Below are 12,386 nucleotides of genomic sequence, written 5' to 3'. Positions count from 1 at the left end.
CATGGAGGTATCGGCGGTACCTTCGGCCCTTTTCTCACGATTCTCTTCTCCCTTACAAGTATCAAATTTGAATCTTGTATTCCAATTTGGTTCGATAAATTATTATGGATACATTGATTAGTGAATGATAATATTTTTACCATCTTAAGTGAATATTCCGAGTTTTTCATGGAAGGGCCTTTTATTCAAATACTCGACTAGTAGTTCAAAGAATACCGATTATAAAAATTAATCAAATATCGTGTTTATTTTTGGGATAAAAGGAATTATTATGTGGTCAATATTTTTCTATGGATAAAGCCATAAAGGGTTTAAACAAAATATAAAAATTCATATGGTCATATTTTAATTAATTGTATATATGTTCATACACATGGGCGGTGTGGATGGAATGAAGATTTTGACAACATCACTTTACAGCCAAAATCCACGAACCACTATCAATGGTCTCCATTTTCCCTATGGCCATGGGGCTATAACTCCATTTTTCTTAGTCTTTAAGTAATCCAACCCCCAATATGTATATTAGGCGTATTGTCACTGTATGTTAAAAGTATTCATGCATTATAATCACGGAAATGATTTAAAATGATAATCGATAACATAAAATTTATCTATTATGTCATTCAAGTTTTAATTGCATGCAAGTGATCATCAATATTTTATTTTTAGTTCTATTATAACATTGATATCGATGATAGTCAGTTACCAACCTATGTAGAGTCCACGTTACCAGTTGTGTGGTATAATAGAACCAAAAGAGTTTGTTGGTCAATTGGATACAGTTATATAAGTTTAGTGACTTAAAAAACAAATAAAATGTTATTGGTTATTCTTTCCGTCCTAAAATTATTCTCTACGTTTGACTTTTTAAGTCTCTTTTGTTCAACTTTTAACCTTAAATAATTTACTTTTTGTTACATAATTTTTTTGTGTAAGATATATGAATAAATTGGTTTTTTAATGTATTTTCATTGTTATAAGTTTCATCAAAAATTATATAACATAAATAAAGTTATTTATGGTCAAAGTTGATATGAAAAGACTTCAAAAGTCAAACGTGAACAATAATTTTGGGACGGATGAAATACCATTTTATGATATTTGCATAAAAAATATTAAAAAAAAACTTTTAAACATCATTTAGATATCCAAAATATTCGATTTTGCTTCAACTTACTTATCTTAAAAATATTCAGATCAACTATAAGATAATTAAAGTCTTTTTCAACGAGATATTTCCGTTTTCTTCTAACTTGATTGTTAAGCTCATATAACTAGTTCTAAGACTTAACAATTTAAGCATTATGACTATTTCTTAAAAAATATTTGTTTTCTTCTAACTTGATTGTTAAATTCATATAACTATTTCTAAGACTTAATAATTTAAGCATTATATATTCAAACATATTAAAAATTAGTTTGTTTACCATATTATTTTTTTCCGGACAATCCACTATATTAAAATTGTTAAGTCTTGGAATATGAGTTTAACAATGAAGCTATAAGAAAATGAAAAATTATCATTGAAAAAGATCTTAATTGTCTTATGGTGATCTAAAAAATTTTAAGACAATAAAGTTGAGGCAAAAGCGAAGATTTGGATATATAAATGGTGTTTAAGAGTTTTTTAATATATATATTTTTTATGAAAATGTCATGAAATGGCAACCAATAACATTTTATTTGTTTTTTAAGTCACTAAATTTTTTTATAATTGTATCCAGATGACCAACAAACTTTTCCTTTTAATTATATTATATCATTGATTACGTGGACACAACCGGTGATATAGACTCCACGTGGGTTGGTAACCGACTATCGGTATCAATGATATAATAGAACAAAAAAAATCGTTGGTCAATTGGTTGCAATTAAAACTTTAGTGACCTAATAGATAAACTTTATGTTATTGGTTGTCATTTTAGATAATTTTCCTTTATAAATATAAGACAAATTGTAGAAAACATATTAAATTTATATAAAAAATTAATCTTAATAGTGTGTTTTTTTTTTCTTTCAAATACGCCATTAAATTTATACTTGTATTGCAAATTTAAGCAATTAACTGGTTTGTTTTAGGTGTTATATATTTCTTCCTTGTTGATTGGGTAAAAAACTTATTTTGTGCAATGGCTTTTCAAGATAACTCAAATGGTTCATCATCCCAAAGTGGTGGAAGGAATGCAAAGAAGGATTCTTTTTGGAGATGTTAATTTTTCTTTATTTGCTTACATTGCTTTGGGATAATGATAATGAACCATTTAAGCGACCTTGAGAGCTACTGTACAAAATCATGATTCTCTAAGAAAAAAGAAGAAGAAATTAGGAAAAATGAGTAAAGATCTACATGAGAGTTCAATTTAACCTAAAAAATTATTAACTCGGATCATATGTGGAAGTCATATTAGTTTTTTGCATAGTTAGTAAGTAAGAAACATAAAACATCTAAAATAAATCAATATTTTATGAATTAAATTTGCAACAAAAGTATAAACTTAAAGAATTAAATGGAAAAGAAAAAACATATTATCAAAATCAAAATTTTATGTAAATTCAAGTTAAAGTTTTGCAAAGACCAACTAAATATTTTACGTAAATTCAACATCTCAAGGTATACAACTCGATCGCAAGTCTCACATTGATATTTGGAACCAAACTGATCGGGTACTCTTTAATTATATTTTAAGGTTTTAAAATTTCATCTTAAGATTTTATTTGAATATTACTTTCTTGTTAGATAAATAGTTGCGGTGTCATATGTAAAAAAAGTTTGAGGTCATTCTCTTTAAGGTTTACTATTCCTTTTGTTTTTAACTCCAACTAAACTGAGATATGTGTTTCTGGTTAAACATTAGTATAATGATGTAATAATTAGGGTCAACGATTGTAATATATTTTGAAGTAATAAAGAGAAATTATTTGAGTATTATGTGATTTATGCGATTTATGTGCAATATACGTACTTATAACGACATAATAAAATAATAATAAAAATATGCGTCAAAAATAAAATAAAGATAAAGCTAATATCAATGATGAAATTTGAAGTAGTCGTAAAAGGATTTCGGTGATATAAAAAACGCTGAAATCCGACTTATAATAAGAAATTATGAACCGTTGAAGTTTCGAGACTAAACCGGCACGACGCTGTGTATCGTAAAAAGTGAGTTTGCGATAAAATACTTTTTAGTTTTAGCGATCTAAACGAAATTCATAGTATATATTAAACCGAGAGCGTGCACATAGAGAACGTCTAAATCTGACTTTGTTAGAGGAAGTTATAATTTTTTTAAGATTTGACATAGTTGTATGCAGTCCGGAAATCGAATTGTAGATCAGTCGATTTTTAGCCGACACAACCTAAACAAGAATCGAAGATTTTGTTAATAGGAGCTCAACGATATAAAGACATACAAAAATAGATGTCGGATGACAAAGTTATGAATTTTTAATGGACTTTAACTGTCTAGGCCTGTTAAAATATAACTTTAAAAATAAAGTCAAAATTAGCGGAGTCTAAACGAAAGTTGTAGATCACGTCGCTACCTATGCGTGGATATCAAGAACGTAAAAACGGAGCTCGTATGCGAAAGTTAAGGATTTTAGAAAATAATTAATTTTCTTAATAAACTTCGGAGGTGACACGTGGCTAAATCCCAACCATACCTTCCTACCTACGGCTGTGCACCGGATCTTGACATGTGTTGCTGGTACACCCATCGTAGGGCTTGGTACGCCTATCGTAAGGCTTGGTACGCCCATCGTACCGAGTACACCCCTCGTACAACTAAATTACGCCCCGCGTTTGACCCCTACCCAACCTATAAATAGAGGCGCAAATCTCTCATTTTCTTCACACATTTTCTTACCAATCTCTCCCAATGCCCCCAAACCCTCTCTTCCATTACCTAGCACTTCCTAAGTGTTAGAGGAGTGTCCCATAACGCTAGAAGGCTTCCAGAATAAGAACTTTCGGCTCAGAAGTTCTGCCCGAGCAGAGCCCGGTTCCTCGCTAAACTCCCCTGTAATTGAGTTATGTTTACCTTACTTTAAGTATAACTTATGTTAAGTTCATTATCGTTATTATGAACCTGAAAACAATATTTATCAGTGATTCAAAGTCGTCAAACTGATTTATCTACTTATGGGAGAGGTGTCTAAAATGGTCAAATTGGCTTGGTTATTGGATTTCAAAAAAGCTATATGCCGAAATGGTCTTGCCTCTCAACTGTCCTGCCTAGCTGACCCTTACTTTATAGATCATGAAGTATACTTTGAGTTAATGAGGAATCTAGACTAATAATTAGTCTTAATAGATATTAGACTAAAATCTAGTGATAATAATACTAAGTTTCGTCAACGGAAAAGACGATTATTAGAAGCGAAGCACTGCCCAGATTTCGAGTCATCACTTTAACAAGTGAGTGCATAGTTACTTTCATCTTACACATAGATATGAAGTATTTAATATAAATTACGTGTTATGTGTATATATTATTTGTGTTCTTGATATCTATGTTGAATGAACAAAATATATATGTTTTATTCAATTTAAACTGTATGTGTATTTTTTTACCTATAATTATGATGGGTAAAGATGGGTATATGATATAGATGATGAAATAAATGATAAGAGGCCTCGATGTTTAAGTTGATTTAGTCATCTAGCGGAGTATAGATGATGACCACGAGCTATTCTAGACAGAACAATGGAATGTTGGTAGGCTCGCAACCTCTAGGTGTTTTTGAACTACATGTTCACCAGGTGTACTCCATCCCCTTCATTGTAATACCCAGATTTTTCACACCAGGTATACCCCAAAATACATTGCATAATTATAAAAATTTTACAAAACATTTTTGGTATACACTGGCACACTAGAGCACAAGAAGCTATCACAAGGATCATGTTAGCAGCAAGCACAGGATCGAGTCGGGCGCTTCAATCTTTAACCTTCAAAACATTAATTTACAAAAAAAAAGTAAGCCTCACAACTTAGTGAATAACAACTACAATAACATAAACAAATAATCCATCAGGAAAATATATTCACAATATCTCCTAAGAGATCTCACAAAAACCTTTTTGCATAATAATCCCATGCTTAGTAAAGCACTAAGCCCAAACCTATCAAATGATACTATCTCCAATTCGAGATAAATATAACTCAATATATATATATATATATATATATATATATATATATATATATATATATATATATATATGAATATTTCATTATAACCATTTTAACTAATCAAGTACCATATCTCCAATCTGAGACAACATGTTCAAATAATTATACCATCCTGAGGTACCATATAATGTCATAATAATCACCAATACACATATACCAAAATGTCCAGGTACCAATAGCAACGGATATTAGAGTAGTGTTACTCACCTGATCACTTGGTTGACAAACTACTTCGATCCTTGACCTATACAGCTTTCCTGTCCGTCACAAACCGGTACCTAACCAACAATTTCCAAGTTCCTTAGAACCTATTATAATTTACCCTTAACTACACCCCCATGACTATTTGTCACTAATCTCATTAAATACAATAATATATCAATACTAGGCTTAACCCCATAAGCCAATAACCAAATCTAACCATATCGGGTTATTTCAGTAGATTAGGGTTTATAACCCTGATAGTCCCAACTAATTATCTTACCATGAGATTTACTTACAAATCTCACCAACAGGTCCGTAAGACCGTAACAACACCATATCACGGATACAAGTATATGTACATAACATATACTCAAATATAACCAATCCCAACAATAATGTTGTATAAAAAAATTACATAATAATGGGGTAAATTATACCTACACGGTCTCATAACTCGACCCGTATCACATGTATATTGGTATAACTCCACCGGTATAATATCACGTAAATGATTCTCAGGTAGCATCTCCCCTCAAATGTGTCAAAATCCTCTAAATGAAACCAAAACACTCATGTTTATACTCTGGAAGCTCTCACGTCATGATCATTATAAGCTCACGTCGTGAGTAGTGTCTAGACCTGGTCTTGCCACGCGTCGCAATCTCCCGCCACGTGTCTTGTCGATTCATCGCATCTCACGTTGTGAGAATCACTTTCTCACGTCGTAAGAGTCAAATTTCACGTCATGATACTCATGATTCACGTCGTGGTGGTCAAAGGTTGACCTTTGACTTGACTTCCGTTGACTTTCTTATAATAGCATCCTATTTTTATCTCAACTTCAGATAGCCATAACTTTCTCATACGAATTTCGTTTTCAACAAACTTTATATCCACGAAATCGTCATCACATGAACTACACTATTCTTCAATAATATTTTAATAATTAATATTTGTAAAAATTAACACTTTCTAGGGTTTATTTCACCTACCCCTTTCATAATATCTATATTTCATAAAATAACACTTGTTACGAAAAACCGGGTGTCACATTCATGGTTGCCTTTTTGACATATATTGCTGAGGAATACCCTAAGCAGTGTTGTCGATCTCGATGATAATCCTTAGGCTAGGCCCCTTTAATTAGATGCTTTAGTGACAGAAAGAGAGGATAACTGGAACGGGTAATCGGTTTGAATGATTTGATAAATTAACGAACTTAATTATTATGGGTTGAAAACCCTATGTGCTCACCAGGCCCCCAAGCCTGACCCACTCAGTTTCTTGTATTACAGGTAGTGGAAATAGAGCTTAAGAGTGATGATATGATGAGAGATCAATAGATTATCGGCCATTAGAATTGAAAAAAAAGTAAGGCCTGTACTATTTCTGTTTATGCTTATGTACTGTATTGACAATGACATCCCAACGTTTTTAATATAATTAAAATACATTTCTTCGGAAATGCTTTGATAATATCTTTATCATATTTTTGGGAATAAATTCTGCAACATATTTCTTCAAAAAGATACTCTGATTTTCAACTAAAGCATAAACAAATCGGTTTTTTCTGGCCGTGAAATTGGGGATGTCACAATATATGACAAATCAAAGTTTAAATGTTAATGCATCCAATATTATATCGTGAAGGAACACATCCAATAAAATTTTTTGGAAACGGAAAATAAAATTAAATAAAAGGCCCACAACTAGCAAGTGACCAGAGTCGGACAAAAATACAAAGGTTACAGTAGACCATTAGATACACAAAAAAGGGGAGCAACACCAATCTACCCATATACTTGTATTCTTTCCCTTATGCTTATACCAAGTAAATACGAGTAATATAACATCATCCGCCACAATGCTGGGAGATTGAGTCACCCTATGAAAAACGTTATCATTCCTCGCCTTCCATAATATCCAAAGAAGCCCATAAAAGATAGCTAAAAGAAGCATGCGTTTTTTTGGACAATTTCCCCAACTTGCTGCAAAGTTGTGAAATTCTGCCACATCCGAAAAACTCTCTATAAGAAATTCCACACCATCTAAGAATCCACTCCTGTACTTTCCGAGCAAACATACATCTAAATAGAGCGTGATCCACTATTTCCCTATCTTCATTACAAACCAAGCAGTTGGAGGATGAAATAGGAACTCCTCTTTTCATTAAAGTATCTACAACATGAATCCTCCCAAGCCTTTCCCTCCATATGAAACACAAAACTTTTAATGGAACAATCTTTATCCATGTAATCGGCTCCCCTCCCAAGATTGTGATTTTAGAATCAATAGCCTTTCATGTGACATCAACTGCAATCTGTCCATCTAAGCTTACTGTGCACCAAACCTGATCAGGGCCTTGCGAAAAAACATGCCTTGAAATGTAATAATTCAACAAGTTCAACTCTAATCGGGCCAAGTGACTGATGGGCTAAGACTTCCAGGCTCACACAGGTTCTAAGTTAGCTTTCCTTTCATAAAGGTAGCACCATTTCTAGTCTCGAGGAAATATAACACGGGGAATTAGTTTTGTAGCGACTTCAATCCCAACCAATTATCCTTCCATAGAAGAGTGTTATTTCCATATTTAACTTGATGTTCAAATATATCATCTGAACAGATTCTCACGCTGTCAAGGTCCAGTATTACCTTGGTGATATTTTTCCAAACTCCAGGAATTGTTTTTTTTTTGTTGCTAAATAACTTCGTGGTTTTCTTTCCAAATTGTGTGAGCCATAGATGACCCTATACTAGATGAAGTCTTTTTGGTTTTGAGCCTCAATAACCATTTGAGTAGCATATCCATGTTTTGTACTTTGAGAGACCCCACCTTGAGACCGCATTCATCAATCATCCATAATTGTTTACAAAAAGGAACCATTGTTTTAAAAGTAAAGTCATATCATAGTATCCCAAAAACCAGTATCATAAAAATAGGAGGATGTGCACGGTCAAGCCTTCGCTTTCCCATGATCATCAGAAGTACCTGAAACAATAAACTGAAATTGTAAGCCAAAGCCTAGCGAGTCTCCTTCCCCCCCCCCCCCCCCCAAGTACCATCACATAATATATAATATACATCAATTTAACATGTTGGGTCCATAACCTCCCGATTGGATTGCCCTGCATACCAAATATTGGGTCCACAACCTCCCGGTTGGATTACCATGGCCTACAACCTCCTGGTTGGAATGCCCCTACCTACAATCTCCATGTTGGAATGCCCCGATCTGTTGACTTACAGCATAAAGCAGTACACTCAACCCACATAACATGTCAACATATAATAGACAACAAGCATACTTAGCGAACGGATAATCATACAACCAATAATCACAGGTAGTCCTATAGGTCTACCAATCTAACACCTATTAGCAGCTATCATATATTCATACAAATTTACCATGTGCTGAACATAACAATAAACAGTAAGAAACAGGTTATCAAACCAATGGGCCAGCCTTGGTGCCTTTGACCCGCAAAATGCAATGAGGAAAAACTCACATCTCAGTCTGAACAAAAGCTAGATAAATCTCTGCTCCGAACACCGGCTCTACTCCTCACCTATTATTCAAATCAATGCCTAACTTAAGTTTAATATCAAATTACCTAAAATACCCTTTGGTCAAAATTGGCCAAACTCAACAGACAGTCGAGTCAACCCATCCGAGTACGCTGGGTGTACTCAATCGCTGACCAGATACAGGGGCTTGTCCGTATACACGCAACGTACCACTTGGTATGCCCAACGTACGTAGCTGGATTCCTTCCCAACTCATTTAGTGCTTAATACTTAAGCCCTTACATCCCAATCACAGATCCACGCCCCAAATGTTGTCCTTGACCATAAAGTTTCCAACTTTATGGCTTAATGGCCATTAAGTGCTTTATACCACAAACCCCATCATCTTAAGCCATTAAGACAACCAAACTTATGAATGAGGAAGAACTAGGAGCCAAGATCATATTTTTATGCTTCTAGGCCTCTCAAAACATCTGAAAGGACAACCTAAATGGATTGGAGCAACTCATAATCAAAATACCAAATTAATGGGACCAAAAGAATGAAAATTACATGGCTAGACTAGAACTAAGCATAACTTCATGAAGTTAGAGCTTTTCACCTTCAAAGTGTGCCCAAAGGTGATGAGATTCTGGATCCAAAGTGCACTACACTTCTAGGGTAATTCCCTCTTCTTCCTTCCTCCTTCAAGAACACCAAAATACACACACCAGGCTCAAAGATGGCTTCAAAGGGACTAGGGTTTGCTAGAGGGTCGAAATGGGGCTGGAGACTGATGAGAGAAAAGGTTTGGAGGCCATAAGAATGATTAAATAGGGTCCAAACCCTAAAATTTAGGGTTTGGGACTTCACCACGTTTGCCCAACATATCATAGGTACATCCAACATACATGCCCTCACCCTAAATATTACAAAAGTGCTAATATGAGCCATTTTGCAACATCTCTCACACACAAGGTCAAATTGCAAATACTCTTCAAACTAAGGGTTAAAACTGAAAACACCTTTTCATCGAAATGTTACAATTCTTCCCCACTTGAAGTAGACTTCGTCCTCGAAGTATGTTGATGTGAACAAGTCCGCATAATTCTCTTGCATCTCAGACTCGGGTTCCCATGTCCATTCGGAACCCTTCCGATGTCGCCACTGAACCTTGACCAAAGTCACCAGCTTGTTGCATAGAGCCTTCATCTTCCGGTCCGAGATTGCCACGGGCCTTTCAATGTCATTCATGCGATCATCCACTTGAACATCTTCCAAAGGAACAACCGTCAAATCATCTGTCATACACTTCCGAAGCTGATACACATGGAAGGTGTTATGGATCTAGCTAAGCTCATCGGGCAAATTCAGTTTGTACGCTACCTTGCCAACCCTGGCTACCACTCGAAATGGACCAATATATTGGGGCCCCAACTTGCCCCTCTTCTTGAACAGTATTACACCCTTCCAGGTTGACACCTTCAACAAGACCATATCCCCGACTTGGAATTCCAACTCGGATCGACGCTTGTCGACATAACTCTTCTGCCAACTCTGAGTTGTCTGAAGTATCTACCTATCTGTTGAATGAGCTCCATCGTCTGAAGGACTACCTCAGTTCTTCCCATGACCCTATGACCCACCTCTCCCCCAACAAACTGGGGTACAAGACTTCATCCCATAAAAAATCTCGAATGATGGCACACCAATGTTGGAATGATAGATATTGTTGTAGGAAAACTCAACCAAAGGAAGGTAGGAGTCCCAACTCCCACCAAAGTCTATGACACAGGCTCTCAACATATCTTCAAGTGTCTGGATTGAAAGATCTAGTATGCTCAAGAATCATATTAAGCGATATTGCTAATTAACATATGATATTAATGGGTCACACTAACAACAACTTGATACAATTGATTATTTATTAGAAATTGATTTTAATAAATTTAAAATAAACTCTTATAATTAATTGGAAATTATTTATTTCATGAAAATAATAATTTTCATTAGCTAGTGAGATTACATATTTGATATGTTATGAATTATTAAGTCATGCACAACATTTTGGACTAGATAAATTCTTTTTTCTTTCACCAACAAGTTAAAGTTTATATTTTATAAATTTGGTTTATAAAATATAAAAGTCATGCCTTCTTTTTGTGAGATATGGCCTTTTGATTAGTTTAATCAAAAGTAAGGGAAATCTTGCATGAATGGGGGACATCATGTCTTAGGTGCATGGTTCGACCAAAAAGCAAAGAAACCTTTATGTAAAGTTTTGACTTTATGAGGCTTGCATTTTTACTTCGCTTTTATATGTAAAAACATCGAATGCATGAAGAATCCATTCTCTCTCACCTTTATTCATCTTTTGAAGATCACTTACTTGTCGTTATGCTCTCTTGAAGTTCATGTTTGTTATGAACTTCAAGCTTAAGAGTTTTAAGAGTTTTACAAGACTAGCATCGTACATCAAGTTGGATAACTGTTGGTGTCTCTAAAGTTCATCATTCTTCATCAACTTCCAAGCCTCCCAAGAGGACCCTAAGAACTTCAAAGGTTGTTATTTCTTCATCCTTTCTTTGGTTGGTGTTGTTTTCTTTCCAAACTTTGCAAGAAGATCCTTGGTGGGTTATAAACATGTTTTATGTTAATCAAAAATTTATAAAAACCCAACAATTGATATGAAAGCCACCTTGCAAGTTTGGTTAGATTTTTTGATTTTTGGAAATCATAGTTTTTGGAGAATATGGGTAACTTGGTTTTGTATAAAGACAAGTTTATACATATTTTTTATGACAATTGTATAATTGTTATTTTATATGACAAAAGTTTTCATGCATCTTTTGTCATTTAAGGTTTCTTAGAAAAACAAAGGTTGTTTAATGTGTATGTTGATATGTATGATGTGTATAAACTAGCTAATGACATTGTGTTTGTAGCACCTCGTTCCTGGTACGTAAAATTTATCTAAGTATTTTTCATTTTAGCCTTGAACTCGGCGAGTTGTAGGTCCGACTCGTCGAGTAGGGACCCGGTCCGGGGATACGTTTAAGTTGGCGACTCGGCGAGTCCATATTTTGGACTCGGCGAGTCACCGCTGTCTGTTGAAACCCTAAATTTCAAGGGTTTGCACCCTATTTAAACACTCATTTCCGCCCCAACCTCGCCCCCATTCACCCTCAGAGCTCCCAACATCGTTTTTGCCCTTTTCTTTATGAGATTGAAGTGTTTTGGGTGTGTTCTTGAAGTTTTTGAGGAGAAAGAAGAGTAGATCAAGATGAGGAGAAGGAGGCCAAACATTTTTGTGACATCTCAACGTTTTCCTTGAGGTATAGTTCATTTTCCCTCTGTTTTCAAGCTTGTAGTCCCTAATAGCTTCATGAAAGTCCTTTTTGAGCCATTCTTCAAGCTTGTTTGTGCTTGGTGGGTTGTAATAAGTTGTTAGCCTTTAGATCTAGGCATGATTTAGT

Source organism: Lactuca sativa, chromosome 7, assembly GCF_002870075.4.
Source record: "Lactuca sativa cultivar Salinas chromosome 7, Lsat_Salinas_v11, whole genome shotgun sequence".
Classification (NCBI taxonomy): Eukaryota; Viridiplantae; Streptophyta; class Magnoliopsida; order Asterales; family Asteraceae; genus Lactuca; species Lactuca sativa.
The sequence above is the reverse complement of the archived record's forward strand: the minus strand, read 5'-3'. Positions refer to the sequence as shown.